The 16,131-nt window shown below is 37.5% G+C and overlaps 1 pseudogene; it reads left to right on the plus strand.

The window, feature by feature from the left end:
- The first annotated feature begins 2,134 nt into the window (after positions 1 to 2,134).
- LOC133796173 (thymidylate kinase-like) lies at positions 2,135 to 6,277 on the plus strand (annotated as a pseudogene).
- Positions 6,278 to 16,131: the final 9,854 nt, after the last annotated feature.

The raw sequence follows: 16,131 nt of genomic DNA on the forward strand, positions 1-16,131 counted from the left end.
AGTCTTTTCACCTAAGGATAGATATAACCATTGGGAAGGCTGTAGAGACCTTGCAAAAATAGAGAATCAACTTCTTCCTCTCCCGACCAGTTTTTCTCTCCCTTTTCTCTTTGAATTTGGAGCTCTATTTGAGGAACGAAGCTAGGGAGTTGAGCCTTGATGGTGTAGGGATATGTTCCACCATTGAAGAGGGTGTGATACTAAGCTTGAGGTAAGTTTCTAGCCATTGAAACTCAGGTTTATGTAGTATTTACCTTTTGGTTTTCAATTTGATTTCTAGTTTGGATAGATGAGAATTGATGGGAGTTATTGTTGATTTCATTAATTGGATTCCATATTTGGTTATGACTAGGTGACCGCTAAGGGATCAAAGGATTGACCGTTCTCAAGGGTCGTTCATTTCACTACTACAAAATTGTACTTAGACGACATGCATGAGATGATGTTTGTGGTAAAACTGTCGTGTCATGTTAAAAATATACATGACACAACAGTCGCTCACAAACTGTTGTGTCATGCCAATTAAAACTCACATGAAACGACAGTTCTAATGAGATTGTTGTAACATGTCTATTTTTAACATGAGACAACATTTCTACTTAAACTGTTGTCTAATGCAATACAATTTTTTCTAATCAAGTACTAATTTAATTTGTATTTTTTTAATATAATTTAATATATTTTATGTAAATATATTAATAAAAAATATTAATTAATAATTTGCAACACACAAAATAGCTACTAGTTAAAGAATGAGCTTAGTTTTTAAATGATTTATTTAAATAATTCTTTAAATTTTTTAATATTTTTTTGTAATATTAATTGCTAATTGAATTACTTATTATATATTTAATAAAATAAGATTTCTTTTATTAAAAATTCATTAATGATGGTGCTGTTTGGTAACACTTAAAAAAATAGGTTTGTATTTAGGTAATTAAAAATTTGAGAATTGAACATAAAACAGTGTTTGGTAACTTTATTTTTATTTATTATTTTTAAAATTTTAATTAAAATTCATTAAATTTTGAAAATAGAATTTTTTTTCACATTTTATTTTTTTTAAACCGTTTCGACTTTTTGTTTCTTTTTTTTCTTCTCTTCTTCAAATCAACACCTCATTTCATATTGTTAAACAAAAAATAAAAATAAAAGTTATCAAACGCGTTTATTGTTTTTAAAAACAAAAAAATAATAAACACGTTTGATAACTTTTATTTTTATTTTTTATTTAACAATATGAGGTGTTGATTTAAAGTATAGAAGAATAAAAAGAAAGGAAAAGTCGAAAGCAGTTTAAAAAAAATTTGAAAGTGAAAAAAATCTATTTTCAAAATTTAATAAATTTTAATTAAAATTTTAAAAAATAACAAATAAAAATAGAATTACTAAACATATTTTATATTTAATTGTTAAATTTTTAATTACCTCCGGTGTGCTACGGATTCTCCCGGTATGGACCTCCGCCCTCTCTCATATATGTTCATAGCTCACACCAGATTAGAGCAATCACTGGAGTCCCAATTGCTTTCTTTCCCTTTTCTTTATTTTTTTTCCTCTCAAAGTTCAAACTCCCAATAATTCTTCTCAACTTTCTTTCTTTTGATTTCTGGGATTGAAGATTCAGAATGTCGAATTGGGTCTCTTTGTTGAGTTTTGATTTGTTAAATCTTACCTTGATTTGTTTATAAAGCTATATAAACTGTCATCTATTGTAGAAGAGCTACTATTGGTTTGATTCTTCTTTTGTTTCTTGTTCATGTTGCAGTCCAAGTTTAATTTTATTGATTTGGTTCTCAAGTCTTGCTATCTTACCTTCCACCATAGCTATTAATCGAACTTCTCCTAAATTTCTTTTGACAGCTAATTATGAAGCTCTTTCTTTTGATAGCTTCTTTGAAGTGTTCCACATTTTTGTAACTAAACTGTAAAAGTTTTCTCCATCTTTTAAAGCTAGACTGATAATTTTTTGTTCTTAGTATTTTGCTTGTGACAACAATAATTCTGACTGCAATTTTGTTGGTGTAATTTGTGCAGACTATCATGGTTAGTAGATGGTAACATAATCTCTACAAAGATCAAGAGTGCCTCTAGCAACCATGATCTTGAAAGAATTAATTGGAAAAGAAACCCCGCTAGAGCCTGTCCTAATTGTGAATTTGTGATTGACAACAATGAAGTAAGATTTCCACTATTTCTTTATCCTCTGTGAATACAGATTGTGTTTTGTTTCAGACAATAGTAAGCACTAAATAAAGACTGCAGTCAATAATAACTAACTACACATGACTTTACAATGTCGTCAATGATTATAAACTACAATTTCACTTTTCTATTTCTTTGTTTGTTTGAAACATTAGTTGGTAAAGAAAACTCCTCTGCCCCTAGAAAATTGCATTGAGATAAGGACTTGTGCCAGTACTGGTAGTAAATACTCTCTCTCTTCTTCGTACAGATATACAAAATGACCTCTTCATCCTTCTCTTCCTTACTCCTCTCTGCATTTTCACAGAGGCGCTCTTTAATTTATCACAAACTGTTCAACCTTCAAGGCCCCCCTTCTCTGACCTCTCTCTCTGCTACGAGTTCTCCAATAGCCCAATTCTCTTTTCTTGATTTTAGAGAGCCCCTCTCTCTCTCAGTGCAGTGAAACTGTTCGACGTTTACTCTCCTCACTGCAAAAAATGTCGATTTGATAAATCTTTCTTCATATTTCACCCCCATAGACGAGAACAGTATTAGTTGAATTTATGTCTCTTCATTTGTAACATGTCGATTTGATAAATATCTGAATGGCTCTAATACAGGAACAATATTCGTTGAATTTTTATGGTTTATTTATTTATTTGCTTTCATTTTACTCAAACCAAAAAATCCATCTAAATGAAAAAACTATTCGTGAATAGCTTTTGGTTTGTCTATAGTTATATTAAAGTTTTAGTTTGCTTACCTAGTTTGGGATCCAATTTTTGCTTTTCCTATTGATTTGGGCCTTGATGTTTGTGTTTATTTTCTTTTATCTCATTTAATAGGTTGGAAGATAAACGGTCATTGCTTCTCATCTGACTGTTTCTAAGGCTTTGTAAGATTATTAATTTTTTTTCCATGTCTCCTATAGTCTATTTCATATTTTTTTTGTCTTAAAAATGTATATTTTTTATGCATAAGTTCTCAGATGTGGTAGTGAATCCTAAAAAAATGGAGGGTGGGAGAAAATTGCACATAGAATTCAGAAAAGTGAAATGATTTATTGTTCTTTACACACTTTGAATCATCAAACAAAAATGAGCCCTTAAATTTATAGGTGATGTTTATGCCCCTTTCATAAATGCCCAATTACAACTGTCATCAAAAAATTTTGCTCTTGATGGTTACTATAATTTAATGCTTCTATTGTGTAGGAATTTTGGTACAATAGCAAACTAGCAGTATAAAGGCATTGGCATATTTGCATCTACAGTTAGTATTCCTTTGCATAAAGAGTTTTATTAGATATATTTGAGTGTCAAGTAAACATAAATCCAACTCAAGTGGAAAAATTGATTTTTTTTTAAATCATTAATTGGATAAATCATATAGGTGTGCCAGTTTTATATGTGTGTCTTTGTTTTCTCATACCCAATAGTAAGTGTCCTGATTTTTTGCTCTTGGTGAGTTCAACAATTTGAGTGCTTTTGTTGTGTAGGAATTTTGGGACAGTAGCTGTAACAAGGTCATTGAATATACAATTGAAGTATCCTTCAAAGGGCTTTATTAGGTCTATTCAAATGGCAAATACCATGGCTTTAAGTCAACTGGCAGTAGTGGCTCAAGAAGTGCTTTGATTGTTCTAGAAGGCTTAGATCGCTGTGGAAAAACAACAATCTAGTAGTCTACACAAGTACTTGGATGGATTGGGGCATTCAGCTAAATTATGGCGATTCCTAGACAGAACAACAAGTGTGGGACAAATGATATCATCCTATCTTTTCAATGAATCTCAACTTGATGATCATGCTATACATCTTCTTTTTAGTGCCAACCGTTGGGAGAAGAGGTTAGCTATGTCATTCTAAATTTTTTATATGCATTGGAGTTCATTATTGCTTTATGGTTGATTTAGATAACGAATAATTTTTTTCTGCTTATTTAGCCTTTTGTATTATTTATTGGTTCTTGAAACACAAATTGGCTGAGTTCATATCTGTAACTGGTTTAATGTGGTGATGGATGATATGTTGATTTAACAAAAGTCATGGCACTGCTCTTATCTTTCAGATTATTCAGAGGGTAAAGACAGTCCAAATGGATGGCTAGTGGTGAAATAGTAAACTATTTGTTTAATATTTGGTTTGTTAAATTAAAAAAATATATTCAAATTATAATGCTTCCTATCATTGTTGTTGTGATAAATGTTGGAATTTTCATTAAAACCATGTTGTATGACAGAAGCAAACGTGGGATTTTTGAAAAATTCCTTTTCTTTGCAGATCCTTGATGGAAAGTAAATTGAAATCTGGAACCACCATCATTGTTGACCGGTATTTTTATTCTGGGGTGGCTTTCTCTTCTGCCAAAGGACTAGATTTTGAGTGGTGTAAGGTGAAGATATGCTTAGTTGTTTTTATAAACAATTGTTTGTATTTAATTTCTAACAAACCAGATCATCTTTGTAGGCTCCAGAAAAAGGGTTATTGGCTCCAGATCTTGTAGTATATCTTGATATACCACCAGAGGTAATTAAGTTATAATTTTCAGGCTAGTATGTAAATTCATGAATGTACCAATTTTGGTTACTGCCAATTTTGAGGTTATAACTTTTTTACAATGAATGATACATGGTTTTGGACCATTTACACAATCTAGATACAAAGCTCTCCCTGATGTTCAATCTGCCTTATTTTAAGTTTTAAACCTCCAGGAAGACCTTTAATTGTAGTTTCTCACATGGTGAAAAGGCATCTATATCTTTTCTTTTTTTTAGTCTAAACTTTGTGTTGAACTGCGACATTACATTATGATTCTCAGAAAGCTGCAGAAAGAGGAGGATATGGAGGAGAGAGGTATGAGCAGCTGGAGTTTCAGAAGAAAGTTAGGCAATGTTACAAGGCTCTCCATGATGCTTCTTGGAAGGTAATTTTGTGTTTCGTTTGGTGACAAGTAATAAAGCATAATGCAACTTTAAAAGTCATCTTTTTTTTTAATATTGATTAAAGTATGATAATAGAGAGATGGGTTATTTCATGAACAGTCACATATGAGGTACTAAAACTACTAATTTATGTTATTTCATTTGCTCATTAGTAAGGATTGTCAATATTACCAGTCCCTTGCATAAGTTCTTCATTTGTTTATATATTTAGGAGAAGTAATTTATAAGTCATTAGCAAGTGCATATGAATATATTTTGTTTGAAGTTACAAATTGTAATATATAATTATTCTCAAAAACGCCTAAAAGGTTGGAGAAGCAAGGTTCTTTAAATTAAGGCTTGTCTTACATATTCTGCATTTGCCTCGATGAATTTTTAAACCAACTTATGATTCTTACTCTATAAATACAGCATTGCACTTTAGCTTGAATTTTTATTGTTAACAGTCAACTTATGGTCATATAAAATGTTGCGTTACATGTAATTACCTTCTTTTTCAATTTTGAGCTTCTTTAATCGGTGATTGTCCAGAGTTTTGAGTTTTCAATAGATGATAAAGATGCCAAAATGTCATATAACAGAGTAGATAGATTATATAGATCATCTTATGTTAAAGGAGTATAGTATGAAATATATGAATTTCTAGCCTTGGTAGTGGCGCATTGCTAACTCTGTTAGGAGTTCTTTCATCTGCGTATAATGATTGAATATTAATGATTTTGTTGAATATGTGTTTCTTTGATAATGTGGTGTTTTATTACTTGTAATTTATTTGTGAGAGTGGAAGTGTTTACTTGTGGTATTTGTGAGAGTTTCAAGATTTTAGAAAATTACAACAAGAAAGGCGTAATCATTTACAATACCCTCGTAGGAGTTCACGCCATAGCTATACTGAATTGGAAGCTGATTTAGTAAGTACATATATAGAACGAATTATGCCTGATTTTATGTTTTCCTCATTTGATGTTAAATTTGACCTAATTCTATTATATGCAGCAAGCTAAGTGGGGTACAATAGAGCAGATAGATCGACCTATACTCTGGAAGGAGGCCATAAAAGATTCTTCTGGCAACTATGTCATCGAGCATGACAAGGTCATGGGAGAGGCCATCGTAAGTTGCAAAACGTTAAATGACTTTTGGTAATTTTTTTATATTTTAGTAACAAACAAATAATTGATTAAATTTTGTACAGTAAGACATGCTTGAGAAAATAAAAGAGGGAAAACTGATTGAGATCGGAACAAATGACATCCTAACACAAGTGTTAGGTACTGCTGAGCACCTCGGTCGAGTTCGAGGCCAGAGTCAAGGTGTCACACAAAGAGACTAATTTCATAAGCCTGTGGGGGGGGGGGGGGGGGGAGGGGTCTAAGGCTTGCTAGAGTTGCCTTTTGAAATGATAGCTAGAGTTTCTTGAGCGGATGAGTCATAGATAGAGTAAGGGTCTAAGAGGCTTGCTAAAGTTACCTTTTGAAATCATAGCTAGAGTTTCTTGAGCAGATGAGTCATAGCTAGAGTAACTTTTGAAATCAAAATTAAAAAAATATACTAACTGTAGTATTTAGTTAGCACTTACATAATTATTCCAAGTGAGTTAGCACTTACATATTTTGATCTTGTAATTTTTAGATTTGGAACATACTGAGTTCTATTGATTTTGTCTGCCTGTTGATTCTATCTGAACTATGTTGTAATTACACAAGAAATTATGAATGAATATAGTTATTGAAAATAGATAAATGAAAAAAATTCTCATATTCTACATGGGACGTCGGTCTCCACAAAATTATCGTCTTATGTACTGCAGGGGACGATGCTTGCACATAAATTGTCATCTCATGTACTGTAAGAGGATGACGCTTGAGTAGGAACTGTCGTCTCATTTACTGCAGTGGATGTCACTTGCACAAAAACTGTCGTCTCATGTACCACAAGAGACAACGTTTGTATAGGAACCATCGTCTCATGTACGACAAGAGATGACACTTTTATTTGAACCGTCATTTCATGCTTTACATGGCATGACATTGCATGGGATGACGGTATTAGATCTGACATACGAGAGTCCATACGACGGTTTAAAACCATCGTCCCATGCCAAATTTGTAGTAGTGTTTGTTATTTCTCGCTCGAACCAGAGGTAAGAAAACTGCACCCAGTATGTGATGCATGTGATGCATGACAAACATGTGATTATGGCATGACATGAATATAGAATATGAGATTGATAAGGGCTTGATTCTCTGTAATTGTACATGATCATAATTATGCTAGTGATTGTTAAGTAAACATGTTGAATGCCCTACATTTGGATATTTTACATATGATATATGCCTTGTTGCATTACTTACTTGTGTGTGGCACTGACCCATGAGTTAGAAATCGGCATGAGCTATATGGTATTAGCTTAAGAGTCAAGAACGGCACTGATGTGTTCAACACAAGCCGAAAAGATTAGATCTAATCAACATAAGCGCTTAATGACTCATCATGAGCATTAGTGCTTGACCGACCTCAAGTTCGATGAAAACTAAAAGTGCTTGTCTAGCCTAATGGCTAGTCAGTTAGAGCCAGGGCCAGATGGCCCAGGTGACTGCATAGTCACATGGCTAAGGGTGCAGAGCCCATGTTAGTGACTCTGACTCACTCATCAGTGACTCATCTGGTTTAAGCTAGTGACTCACTCATCAGTCACTCATCTGGTTTAAGCTAGTGACTCACTCATCAGTCACTCATCTGGTTTAAACTAGTGACTCACTCGTCAGTCACTCATCTGGTTTCAGTTAGTGACTTACTCATCAGTCACTCATCTAATTAGGGCTACACGCCCCAACATGGTTATCAGAACCTCAAAGTGTTAAGCATTCATCTGATTTGGGCTATAAGCCCCATCATGATTATCAGAATCTCAAAGTGTTAATCACTCATCTGATTAGGATTGACTTGATAGTCATCCATACAAAGGGTAAGGCCAACAATCATTATCTAGACTTGTTTTCATGCATGAATAGAGCTATTATTGCTAGGCATGCACATTATGATTTAGTAACATGTTATTACTGTTCATGAGCATATTGAGTTTTCTTGTTGAGCTTCGGCTCACGAGTGTTATATGGTGCAGGTAAAGGCGAAAGGAAGTTGGACCTTCCTTGAGTTGGAGAGCTTAGGTGACGATGTGTACATAAGCGGTTGTTCGACCGCCACAGCCTAGGGTTTAAAGAGGAGCTAGGGTTAAACTCTATTTTGCCGCTTAGGTCGGCTGGTTGTAAATATTTTTTTGTAATTAACCTTTAATTTATATTTTTGGATCCCAATGTATACAGTAAACATTTTAGTGAAACGTTGTATCTTAACCAAAAAATTTAACCCTAAACCGCTAATCATACTTAGTTACACGTTTATGGCCAAATGACTCGATTAGCGAGTTTAGCACTGTTTAAAATGCACACTGTAACGGTCCCTGGAGTTTAGGGCGTTACAACTTGGTATCAGAGTGAGTTAAGGTTAAGGGTTCCTGAAGACAAGCTGGGCATGTACACTCATCATCAAAGATAGCTCACTCAGGGTATGGTAACTAATTCTGTAGTTATGTGATTAACTTCTTAAATAGAATGTAAATGCTTTACCTGCACATTGTACTAAGGAGCATGAGATTCTGATAGAGCCTGGCTCTTGACTATTAAATGATAATATGATTACATGCTGCGTGAATATATATGAATGTGATTATATGATTACCTCCTCCCTGATTATATAAATATGATTATTTGCATGCTGGAGTTGGAGGCATGGTATGTATGTTGGAAGAGAAGGGATTATAAATTGTTGAACAAATGCTATGGGCATGTGTTTACCACTACAGTAGTTTGTGAATGTAGTGTGGTAAGATTGTTCCCCGTGGGGAAAGCTCTTGATATGCTCATCATGTTTAATGGGTCAAGTTATTGACTACAGATTCAACCAACAGGTATGTATCCAAGGTAGATAATGAGACCTGGCGGTGGTCATACAGAGGCTAGGAGTTTCAGCCAGGGTTTGAGTTCTTTATCTGCCCCTCAGAATTTTCAGCAAATGTTTACAGATTTTCAATTAAGATTGCAGAGGCAAGATGAAGAGATTATGTGTTTGAAGCAACAGCGGAACCTCTCGGGGAACACCTCTTCCTTTGTTATGCCAGGAGTGGCACCAGTTTTGGCTCAGCCTAGGGTTGAGAACAGATGGCAATTCCTTTGTGGAAGATTCTAGGAGTATTACCCTCCAGTCTTTGAGGGAGGCCTAGATCCATTAAGGGTTGCCACTGGATGGGCATGATCAGTTCCATTCTTGACAGTATGGGGCTGGTAGGTCACGATAGGGTGGTCTGTGCTACATATGTATTGCAGGACGATGCCCCGACGTGGCGGGAAGTAGTATCCCTGACACGAGATACATTTTTGATGGACTGGAAAGAATTTAGGCAGCTATTCAATGAGAGATATTACTGTGATGCCGCCAAGACTACTAAGATGAATGAGTTTATGAACCTCGTTCAGGGAAATGCAAAAGTAACCGAGTATGTTAACAGATTTGATGGGTTGGCCAAGTTTGATTTTGATATGGTAACCACATATGTAGCTTAGAAGGAAAGGTTTATTCAGGGATTGAATCCCAGAAGTGTTTAGGGCGTTAGAGCCGCCTAGTGCATGAAATTTCTACCTACACTCAGGTGGTAGGGAAGGCTCTTGCCGTTGAGAGCACAGGAAATTAGATTGAGAAGGAAAGTGCTGGAGAGCATGGAGCTCAGATAGTGGCACCTCCATTTATTGGATCAAGCAAGAACAAGGAGTAGAAAGTCTACCCAGAATGCACTCGGTGTAAGAGGCGTCATCTGGGAGAATGCCGAGCAAAGGCATGTTTCTTATGTGGAATGGTTGGGCATTTCAAGAAACATTGCCCAAGGCGAACAAAGGATAAGCAAAAGGGGGTGGACAGCTCAACTCCGGCTCGAGTGTTCGCTCTGATGGAGTCAGATTTGGAGACTGAGACTAGTTCCTCAAAGGTGGCAGGTCAGCTTTCCAGTTTTGATTTTCGTATTATGCTGACTGGTTTTGGTACCATGTTGTTTCTTTGTTTGTTGCATCTAGAGAAGCATAGACTTATTACGCAGATCACTTGGTTATGTGGTGATTTTAAGAGATGAGGTAGATTATGATGGAAAGGACTCATCAGTTGTTATGATAAGGTTGTTATGACTGACTTCGGGATGATCTTGGATTTAGATAGGTTAGCCAAGTGTAGCGTCCCAGTTTTTGCTAATGAGGCTTAGGGCCTTGATTAGCATGCCTGGAGGGCAATAAGTGATTTATTATATTAATGTGTGAATTTGATGAGTATGTGATTAGAAGTGCATGTTTAGGTGAATTAAATATGCATATGGGCCTCATTTGGTTATTAGGGGCATGTTTGTAATTTTAGCCTATTGAGGGTATAAATGCAATATTTGTAATTATTGTGATCTTTACCACATATGAGTGGTGATATGTTTGAGATGCACGATCTGAGACAATCCTAGGGAGCGGTTTAGCTAGGAAGTCACAACGAGACCCAACACCCGACTCGAGGTGAGTCAAGGGGTATTCTGGGCATTAGACATTTAATTGGATTATCGGGTTATGAAAATAAATATTTGGAGATATATTTGAAGTTAGAACGTTAAGGGGGGAATATTGGGGAAATTTACCATTTTTCCCTCCGGGACGTTTTTTGTACCCCGAGCCTTGGAGGTAACTTAAGTGACTTAGGCTAAGTAAGACAAAGCAGAGAAACACTTAGAATTTTCCTAAACCGACCCTATCTCCCTATCACTCAGTTTCTCTCTCTCTTTGGGAGCTTGAAGGCTAAAGAAAGTTCTAGGGGAATTGAGCTAGGAATTCATAAATCTAAGGCTTGGATTATGGGAGGAGTAAGCTTGGGAAGTTGAAGAGAAAGTGTGGCCTGAATTCATCATTGAGGTAAGAGGTCTAGTATTAAAATTATCAGAGTTTATGATGAGTTTTGCTAGAGTTACAAGCTTCTGCATGTAAGTTGAATTGTGGATGACTCTTGATTATTTAGATGAGTTTTGAGATTAGTTTTGTTAGGTTTTGCTGCTGGGATCATTTTAGAATTATTGTAATGATTAAATTGAGATCTGGGATTGATTTTGGGGTAAATTGGTTGGGTTTCGGTTGTGAAAATGGGGGATTTTTCTGGGTTCGAAGGGTCGGGTCGCGGCATTGTTCTTGGTGAGTCGCGGCCCCCTGGAGCAGAAGGGAGGCCAGGAAGAGGCGCGGGCCGCAACGCCCTAAAGGTTGGGTCGCGGCGCGAATAGGCAGAAATGGGAGGCTGAGCCTCTGGTTGAGGCGAGCCGCAACATAGGGCCTTGGAGTCGCAACACTTAGTATGATATTGGACCCTGAGAAGGTTTTAGGTGCAGGAATCCAAAAATTAAGGCTCGGGATGGATTTTATCACCCGGATTAATAGAATTCAAGGTCCCAGAGACTAGAATTATAACCCAAAGTCATTTAATGGATTAGAACTTGATGGATGGATGTTGGCTATACATTGTGACTAGGTTTTTAGTGAGGCTCGGACTAGAGGACTGTGCTTGTGATATCGGTGCTCGGGAAGCTTGGGACACAGGTAAGAAAACTATTGTACCCGTAGAGCAGGGTGTGGCCCTATAGTTTGTATTGCAGGGCCATCCCTATGTGATTGTGTTGCAGGGCGTGGCCCTATTAATTATGTTTGTGTTTGTTTAAGTATTTTTTAAGTTTATGCTATGTGTTGCATATCTGTAAAGGTACGACAAGGGTCGGGAACGGTGAAGGCCAGGAACGTCGAAGGCCGGGAACGTCGAAGGCCAGGAACGGCAAAGGCCGAGAACGACAAGGGCCGAGAACGACGAAGGTTGAGAACGACAAGGGGCCATGAGAAGCGTTAAACACTCGGAATGCAAGTTGCTAGGGTGAGACCCTTCTCAGATGCTTGAGACATCCTCGCGGTGTATACTGCGAACCCAAGGCCTGATAAAGCGCATGGGACGGCATGGTCATTTTGTGTTTAGCCTATGGGCTGCCTTATTATATGCTGATTGATAGTTATGCATATGTTGATTGCTTGAGTGGAGTTTTCTTTTAGGGCTTCGGCTCATGGGTGCTCTATGTTGCAGGTAAGGGAAAGGTCGATCAACCATGAGTACGGAGAGCGTGAAGTGGTGTGTACATGTTCGGCCTGCCTGGCTGCCACGGCCAGGGGTATATTTGGGAGATGATATGTATTAATCCTAATTTTGTCGTCTAGTCGACTTTAATCATATTTTGAGTTGTAAATATTTCTAAACAGTAGTTTGGGATCCCAAATGTATAACTCTTTATAATTTTCAATGAATGACTACATTTTCAAATTACATGATTTTTATTATAGTTTAGCTACACTATATAATTGCAAGTTCTTAACTCACTTAGTAATGGCTCTAAGGAAGTGGGGTGTTACACCAAGTGTGAGGCAATGATAGCTTGTAAGGAAAGGATAGTAACTCTTGGTTTTGAGAGTGGGAAACCCTTGTGATGGTTGGCACTGTGCATGTAACGCCCTACTTCCTTAGAGTCGTTACTATGTGAGTTTAAAATGTGCTTTCAACTCGCTAATCAAGGTTTTAGGTCAAAAAGTGTAATTAAATCATAAACAAAGTAATAAACTTCAAAAATAACTTCAATTACTTAAAAACATAATGTGTTTGACACTTGGGATCCCAAAATACATTTTAGAAATATTTACAACATATAAGTACAAACCAAGTTGACTAGGCGACAAAATCTAGGTTTTAATACAATCATCTCTCAAAACCACTAGCTGTGGCAACCAGGCAGGCCAAACATGTACGTGCCCCTTCACGCTCTCTGTACTCATGGTTGGTCAAATTTCCCCTTACCCTTACCTACACCACAGAGCACCCGTGAGCCGGAGCCCAGAAAACCCTTACAAGAAGAAAACATATGCATAACAAACACTCAGCATATAAACAGGCCATCAATAGGCTAAACACATACAGCCTTACCGTCCCAGGCGCTTTACCAGAACCTGGGTTCGCAATCCACACTGCGAGGATATCTCAGGTATCCTTTAGGGTCTTGCCCTGGCAACTCGCACTCCACGTGCTCAATGCTGCTCCAAGCCCCTTGTCGCACTCAAACTTGCACTCCTTGTGGCTAACGCCGTTCCCGGCCCCTTGCCGTTCCCGGCCTTCCCGACCTCGGCCTGCGTCGTTCCTGGCCTTTGCCGAACATTCACACATTTGCATTCATAGTATAATAAAGCATATACTGAACGTGAACAATTCAATCAAAGGGCTACGCCCTGTAATACAATCATATAGGGCTCTGCCCTACATACAAGCTCTATGGGAACAGTGGTTTTCTTACCTGAGTCCCGAGCTTTCCAAGCACCGATATCCCGAGCACAGTCCCCTAAACTGAGCCTCGCTGAAACCCTAGTCACAACACATTAACAATATTCATCCATCAAGTTCTAATCCATTAAATAGCTTTGAGTTACAATTCTAATCTCTGGGACCTTGAATCCTATCAATCCGGGTGATAAAATCCATCCCGGGCCTTAGCAATTAGGTTCCCAAGTCAAAACCCTCAAAACTTTGAACTAAGGCCACGACCCAACCCCACAAGCGTCGCGGCTAGCCTCAAAATAGAGGCTAACATCACCCTGAAACACGCACGGGCCGCGGCGCGCTTGGCCAAGCGCCGCGGCGCACCTCGAGCACCATGGCCTCCCAAGGCCTTGCATGCACACTAGCAGCGGCCCTCGCCTCCAAACCCAGAAAAACACCATTTTTCCCTGCATATCCTTTGAGCTAAGACCTCCAAAATCACCTCCAACCTCAGAATTAGACCCTTAATTCATACTTATGCAACCTAAACATACCATCAACCTCAAGAACCAATTCCCACACCCATCAAACAATCAAAACATGTCCTAGAATCCAAACCATGCATACTCTATGAAAACCAGTAGAAATTCCAAACTTAATCCTTATAATTTAAAGTTTACCCTTGCTAGATTGAATCTCTGAATCAGCTTCCTAAGCTCCAAGCTTCAAGCTCCCCTAAATACCAGCTGAATTCCTTAGCTTCAAGTTAGCTTCACCAAGTTTTCCCTTGATATGCCTTAGAGAAAGATGAAGAGAGGACAGCTTCAAGAGAGGGAGAAAAAGTCAGTTTCTAAGTTTCTAAAAACTTCCTAGGCTTTGTTTTATTTAACTTAAGCTTTAAGGTTACCTCAAGGCTCGGGGTGCCAAAAATGTCCCCGAGGGAAAAATGGTAAATTTCCCCAATATTCCCTCCTAGACATTCTAACCTCAAATATATCTCCAAATATTTATTTCCATAACCCCATAATACATCTAATACCCAAAATATCCCTCGACCAGCCCTGAGTCGGATTCTCAACCCCGTTGTGACTTTCTGGCTAACTGCTCCCTAGGACTGTCTCGGATCGTGCTACACAGATATATATCACAAACATATCACATTTATCACATTTATACCCTCAACGGGCTAAAATCATAGACATACCCCTAATATCCAAACGGGACCCACATGCATATTTAATTCAACTAAACATGCATCTCTATCACATAATCACATAAATTCGCATATTATATCCATATTTCACCTATTGCCCTCCAGGCACGCTAATCAAGGCCCTAAGCCTTATTAGCAAATTTGGGTTGTTACAGTGAATGGATTTTATATGTTGATAACAGTTGTATTCAGAGCTAGAGATCTATTGCAAGAGGATGCATAGAATGCTTAGCTAGTGTGGTGGATACCACTTAGATTGTGCCAATGGGATCAAGATCGACTAGATTAGTCTGTGAGTTGCTGGATGGATTTCTAGGACTTTTTCCAGGGTTACCTTTACATAAAATGATAAATGGTGATTGGATTGGTGCCATGGATGTAATCAGATCTAGGGCACTACATTGAATGACTTAAGCAAAGTTGTAGGACCTAAAGGCTCAGTTATTGGATAAGGTGGTATTCTCCAAGGTGGATCTTTCATCTGGTTAGTACCAGCTGAAGGTCAAGGAGAAGGATTTGCAGAAGACTGCTTTTATATTAGATAAGAGCACAGGGAGTGGTGAGTGATGTTCTGAGAATTTGGTTAATGCTAAGTTGTTTTTTTTATGAATTAGATTAACAGAGCATTCAAAGATTATTTGAATTGGATGTGTGATCATTTGGAATGATGGTATTGTGATATATTCTTAGTTGGAAATTTGCCAAGGTCAAGGAACGCCTTAGTGGCAAGATTTTCCTTGGAAGGGCAGGATATTATGAGCTTTGGGAAAGAATTCTGAGTTTTCTTACATATCAAAATCAGTTTGTAGGTTGTTATGACACCTAAGTGACAGGGAAAAGTGATTGCCTATGCATCATTTTGGTGGGCCTGGTGGCCAGCTGTATACTTGAGTTTACTCTTTCGAAGAGTTTTAAAGGAAAGACAATTAAGTGAACCACAGATAGGAAAATTGAGTGCAATGTCTTAGCTGGATTAGCTAAGGATTATATAGTGTCAGGTATGAATTTGTTGAGATATAGAGATCGGATTTGGAATCCGATGGACACTGAGATTAAATGGGAGATTCTAGGTGAATCTCATATTACTCTCTTTTTCTCTTCATCCAGGCATTGCGAAAGATGCAACAGGATTTGAAAGCTTTATAATGGTGGCTTGGGATGGAGAGGGACGTAATGGAATGCATGACAAAGTTCTTAACCTGTTAGCAGGTCTAGATAGAGTATCAGAAATCAGTAAGGCCATTGCAGCCTTTGAGTATTTTATATTGGAAATAAGGAAACATCGCGATAGGTTTCGTGGTGGGGCTGCCCAGGAGAGTGTGTCAGCATGATTTGGATTGGGTCATTATGAACCAGTATTTAAAGTGAGCCCACTTCT

The sequence above is a fragment of the Humulus lupulus genome, chromosome 8, assembly GCF_963169125.1.
Source record: "Humulus lupulus chromosome 8, drHumLupu1.1, whole genome shotgun sequence".
Lineage (NCBI taxonomy): Eukaryota > Viridiplantae > Streptophyta > Magnoliopsida > Rosales > Cannabaceae > Humulus > Humulus lupulus.